We start from the raw sequence: 6,208 nt of genomic DNA, 5'->3' as shown, positions 1-6,208 counted from the left end.
AAGTCAAAAATTATTTTTGTGCCCCGTACGCCGTAAAGGTAACCATCGAGTCAGTGGCTTAGCAGCGGAGCTCCTCTCTTTTCCCCAGGGGCAAAGGGGTGTGGGGGATGTGGGAAGAGACTGGACAAAAATCGTGCACCAATGCATGAGGACAGTGGGGGGGGGTGAGGGCTGAGGGTGGGGGGGGGAATTGGGTGGAGGGGAGCTATGGGGGGGGAAAGAGGAGCAACTGTAATAATATGAACAATAAAGATTTAATTAAAAAAAAGAAGCATATGTTTTTAAGGAGAATTGAGAAAAAACTCAAAAACAAGGAAGAAAGTAAGATTTTCCCACTATCAAAGCTTTCTTACAGTGTGTCTCCCTATTTCAATTCAGTTCACGTGACAAAATGATAACATGTTAACACCCCCCTCACCTTAATGGTTTTATTTTTAGTGCTTTTTCAAAAATTAAATTATTGGGGTGACATTGGTCCACATGAACATATAGGTTCAGGTGTGGGTTTCTATGTTACAAGATCTATATGTTATACCATGTGCCCACCACCCAAAGTCAAATCTTCTCCCGTCGCCATATATTAGGACCCCCTTTCCCTATCCCCTCACCTTAATGTTTTCCTGGGGGCTTTAGAGAAGTTGTACTTCAGGCAAAGGCATGGGCTGGAATTTCAGATGCCACAGGGAGATATTTTAAGGCAGGTACGTCTCAAATTAGATTCTGAGCATGGATAGACCCCTGCTCCAGGTTGCAGGCCTGTGTTCTGGTTCACCTGGGCATAGGGCCACCTTCCCCTCTGGTAGGAAAGGGAGCACCCTGCACGGCCCATAAGTGCTGTCTACCTCTGAGGGTTATTTCTAGCACCTCTTTGTGCATATACCTTTTCTTTTTCTTTTTTTTTAAATCCTCACCTGAGGATATTCTTTTCAATTGATTTTTAGAGAGGAATGAGGGAGAGAGAGAAAGAGAAACATTGATGTGAGAAAGATACATCAACTGGTTGCTTCCCGTAGGGACCAGGGATCAAACCTGCAACCCAGGTACATGCTCTTGACTGGGAATCGAACCCACAACCCTCCAGTGTGCAAGTCGATGCTCTAACCACTGAGTCACGCCAGCCAGGGCCATATATCTTTTCTTTTGCAGATCTGCATTTTATTTTATTATATACTTGACATATTTACTTATGAACAAGTAGTACATTTGCAAAGTACAAATCAAAAACATACGAAAGGGCATAAGAAAAAAATCTCTCTCCCATCCCATTCCCTGGCCCCCACTTCTCCCCGCTGGGAGGCAAACTGTGTTGACAGTTTCTGGTGATTTCTTCCAGACACATTTCTATGCTTTTTAGAATTCATGATTTTATTCATACTATGATCTAACTCTGTATGCTTCTTTTTTTTCTCTTAACATTATGTAGTAACTAGAGGCCCAATGCATGAAATTCATGCAAGAGTAGGCCTTCCAGGCTGTGTAATTACTATGGAGCTGAGGCAGCTGCATCTCCTAAAATGCCGATTACCTCGGTTCGGATCAGCGGAAAACCAAAGAGGGGGAGAAGGAGGACAAGCCTATCCGAGCTTTGGATGAGGGTGATATCGCCTTGCTGAAAACTTATGGACAGAGCATTTACTCTAGGCAGATCAAGCAGGTTGAAGATGACATTCAACAACTTCTCAAGAAAATGAATGAGCTCACTGGTATTAAAGAGTCTGGCACTGGCCTGGCCCCACCAGCACTCTGGGATTTGGCTGCAGATAAGCAAACACTCCAGAGTGAACAGCCTTTGCAGGTTGCAAGATGTACAAAGATAATCAATGCTGATCCGGAGGACCCAAAGTACATTGTCAACGTGAAGCCGTTTGCCAAGTTTGTGGTGGACCTCAGTGACCAGGTAGCACCTACTGCCATTGAAGAAGGGATGAGAGTTGGTGTGGACAGAAATAAGTATCAAATTCACATTCCACTGCCTCCTAAGATTGACCCAACAGTTACCATGATGCAGGTAGAGGAAAAACCTGATGTCACATAGAGTGATGTGGGTGGCTGTAAGGAACAGATTGAGAAACTTCGAGAAGTAGTTGAAACCCCTCTACTTCACCCAGAGAGGTTTGTTAACCTTGGCATTGAGCCTCCCAAAGGCGTGCTGCTCTTTGGTCCACCGGGTACAGGCAAGACACTCTGTGCTCGGGCAGTTGCTAACAGGACTGATGCTTGCTTCATTCGAGTTATTGGATCTGAACTTGTACAGAAATATGTCGGTGAGGGGGCACGAATGGTTCGAGAGCTCTTTGAAATGGCCAGAACCAAAAAAGCCCGCCTTATCTTCCTTGATGAAATTGATGCTATTGGAGGGGTTCGTTCTGATGGTGCTGGAGGTGACAGTGAAGTACAGAGAACGATGTTGGAATTGACCAACCGGCTGGATGGTTTTGATCCTCGAGGCAACGTTAAAGTACTGCTGGCCTCGAACAGACCTGACACTTTGGATCCAGCACTGATGAGGCAGGGAGACTGGACAGGAAGACTGAATCTAGCTTACCTGATCTAGAGGGTCGGACTCACGTTTTTAAAATCCATGCGCGTTCAATGAGTGTTGAAAGAGATATCAGATTTGAATTGTTAGCACAACTGTGTCCAAATAGCACTGGTGCTGAGATTAGAAGTGTCTGCACAGAAGCTGGTATGTTTGTCATCAGACCCTGGCGGAAAATAGCTACTGAGAAGGATTCCTTGGAAGCTGTAAATAAGGTCACTAAGTCCTATGCCAAATTCAGTGCTACTCCCCGCTACAGGACGTACAACTGCGCCCTGAAGCTTTCATGAAAACACTCCTTTAATTGGAATCCTAAGCTTATATAGATTTGTTAATATACAAATAATTTGTTAATTTCACACAAAAAATAAATGGTTTAAAATGTTAAAAAAAAAAAAAAAAAAAAGAGTAGGCCTTCCTTCCCCCAGCTGCCGGCACCGGGATCGGTACTGGGATGGGAGGCCCCGCCCCGCCCACCCGCTGCAGCCCGCTGGTCAGTGGCCTGGGCTTCTCTCTGCGGGCGATCATGGGGCGATGGCCAGCCCCCGGCCGATCGCCTCACACCCACCTTGGCTGGCCTGGCAGCAGTGGGTGCCATAGCGTGGTCCCAGATGGTCATCCGGATGGTCGTTCCGCTGTTCGGCCGTTCGGTCGATTTGCATGTTACGCTTTTTATCATATAGGATGTTAAGAGCATACTGTAAAGACAGTAAAATGTTTTCCTAACATTAGTAAATACTCTTCCTAAACATTCGCAATGACGGCAAACATGCCATCGGAGGGAGATGAGCCATTGGCTTGTCCTAACTGCTTAACAATTAGTGTTTTCCCCCCATGAGTCCCCTGACTCTGTCCAAACGAAACTATCTGCCTGGGTTCAGCCAGGAATTGTGTTTGTTTTAGATCCCATTGGCCGTTGGCTCCCTGGGGGCCTGGGGCCCTGGAGTCAGGAGGAGGCCCGGGGCACAATCCAGAGGGATAGGTGGGTGTTTTGCTGGCCTTCAGGGGCTGGCTGTGTGGTCCCTGCCAGCCGAGGAGATATATTTAGCCTTTAGCCGGGTCAGATGCCGCTCACTGTGTCATGACCCTGGAGGACTGTGCTGTTGGTAAACAAACCAGAATGGCTTGGCTTCAGCCTTCCTTCCTCTTCCCTCTCCCGGCTTGCGGGCCGGACAGAGGCTGTGAGCGGCAGGAGAAGGTACTGACCACAGAGGAGCCACACGCAAGGCCCCAGGCCAGGCAGATTTTGAAGCAGCCTCCTCTCACTGCCCCAAGTTGGTCTTCTGTCATTCGCCCCCCGAACCTCCCGCCACCTTTCTTTGTTCACGCTCCCCAGCATGGCAGAGCCTGGGCAGCCCGGAGGGGGGGGGTACTCCCTTCCTCCTCTGCCTCCTCCCCTTCCCTTTCTCCCTCCACCCCAGTCAATCCGATTTGATCTCAGTGCGTCTGCTCATTGAGAGGAGTTCATTCATGTTGTCACTCATCCAAGTCAACTCATTTATCCACTTATTTGTTTAGCAAATATTTTCTTAGGGCCAGGGCTGAGCCCAGGCTCTGTGCTGAGTGCCAAGGGCCTGCAGTGGACAGGGAGGTACCCTGGTGAGGTTAGAGATATTCGAGTAACTAATCAGTGTTGGTGAAAAACAACAGCGTGGAATCATCATAACCAGCACTCACATCGAGCTTGGAAGGGTACAGTGTTTTTCACCAATAGCACATCTAATCCCAAGAATCTGAGAGGCAGCTAAGGTGATCAGTCCTGCTTTAAAGACGAAGAGATTGCAGATCAGAGACATTAAATAGACATTAAATAGGTCAGAGTCTTGACCAAGGACTCCCAGGGCACATGGAGCTCCGCTTCAAACGCAGTCCCTCTGACCCCCAGCCCCTCTGACCCCCAAGCCCACGGCCCTCCTGGGATTGGGTGGGAACTGATTCTTGGTGAAGTTCATGTTACATTTGAGGCCCCGAGAGAGGAGAAGTGCCCGGAGCTTAAAACAGAGACTGTGGCTCAGTGGTTGAGCATCGACCCAGGACCCAAGAGGCCACTGGTTTGATTCCTGGTCAGGGCACATGCCTGGGTTGCGAGCTCGATCCCCCGTGGTGGGTGTGCAGGAGGCAGCCGATCGATGATGTTTCTCTCTCATCCATGTTTCTCTCTCCCACCCTCTCCTTCCTCTCTAAAAAAGAAATAAAAACGTATTTAAAAAACAAAAACAGAGACTGGACCCTCTGGATCTCAGCCCAGTGCTCTTTCTTTGCAACTAAACCGCAGTTCAATGTCCTGACCGGGTTATGAGGCCCTGGAAGATCTGGGGTGACGGTGTCATGGTAAGTCTGGCTCCTCTGCACACCCTCCCCTACTCCCCACTGCTGCATAGGCCCTCATGTGGGGAGACAGCCCCCATCCTTCTCTCTCTAGTGCCTTCTTCTTGCTGAGTGAGTGGACTTTCATTCTAGCAGCACAGGGCTATCAAAGCTGCAAAGCACAGGTGTCAGAGACGTGTGGCAGGCCCCCAAGTGGGGCCTTGGTGGTCAGGGAGGCTTCCTGGAGGAGGTGGCATCTCAGCTGAGCCCTGAAATCTAAGTGACAAATTATCCAGGCTGGGCTGGCAGGGCAGACACTTTTAGGATGAGGGAATAAAGGGTGCAAGACAAGGCAAGAATGCGTCCTGCACATCGCAGGCACGCCGTAGGCTTCTGTCAGGTCAGCTCCCATCTGTTCGCTGTAAATCATGCCTCTCGGGCGCAAGTGGCGTGTGAGCAGGAACTGGGTCTCCCTTCCTGTGGAAACCCCCCTGGGCGAGGGCCTCCTCCTGTGGACAGATGACTCAGGCTCTCCACAGGAGCCGCTTGTCATCAGCTTTTACCCGAACGCACGCACGGAGTCACCACCTCTCCCAGCCAGAGCCTCCGCCTGTCAGACACTCCCCATCCCCTGCCACCCTCCGGACTGGGCGCAGAGGTGACGAGGCCCAGGAAGGGCTGTGCCTGGCTGGAGGCTTTGACTGTAGTGGGGGGGGGGGGGGATGAGAGGAGCCAAAGGTGGAGATGTTACTGTTCCCTTCCCCCCACCCCCACCCCATCACCAACACCCTCAGGCTGAGCCTGGGCAGGCCCCGCTCCCCTCCAGCTTAGTGCCAGAGTGGGGGGGACTAGCAGGGGTGCGGACCCGCCCCACATGTGCCAAAAGGCCTTTCCTCTGTGTGTGTTTAGGCCTGGCCTCTCTCAGACTGAGGGCGAGAGAGGGGGCCGGTGCTGCCCCCGTGAGGTGCCCACTGGGGCTGCCCGTGCTGGGGGGCTGCCCGTGCCCCCGCGGCCCCGGTCCCACACTGCTGGGCTGTGCGCATGAACATTCAGATTGACTATGAGTCCGGGAAGGCAGCTTGGCATTCTCCCTGGGCTGTGGGTGAAACTTTCCGGGGGCCGAGACATGGCGATCCGAAGTGACTCATTAAACCCCACTTCCCATGGGTCCCCTGCGCTCCTACGGGCCCTGCGCTGTGCTACGTGCTGAGACACACACAGTTCCTGCCCTTGGCGGGGAGGAAGGTCGGTTTAGTGGGGACAGATTTTGCAAGGTGCGATGTGCTCAGCACTAAACAGGGGGTGGGTGAAGAGGAGGGCCCGGCCCAGCGGGGGGCGGGCAATCCGCAGGTCTGAAGACGT

At 51.2% G+C, this 6,208-nt stretch overlaps 1 pseudogene; it reads left to right on the top strand.

The window, feature by feature from the left end:
• The window catches only part of LOC102420348, an 11,479-nt pseudogene extending 8,578 nt beyond the window's left edge, over nucleotides 1-2,901 (top strand).
• Nucleotides 2,902-6,208: the final 3,307 nt, after the last annotated feature.

Source organism: Myotis lucifugus, unplaced genomic scaffold (genome assembly GCF_000147115.1).
Source record: "Myotis lucifugus unplaced genomic scaffold, Myoluc2.0 scaffold_109, whole genome shotgun sequence".
In the NCBI taxonomy this organism is placed as follows: Eukaryota; Metazoa; Chordata; class Mammalia; order Chiroptera; family Vespertilionidae; genus Myotis; species Myotis lucifugus.
The sequence above is the reverse complement of the archived record's forward strand: the minus strand, read 5'-3'. Positions and strand labels throughout refer to the sequence as shown.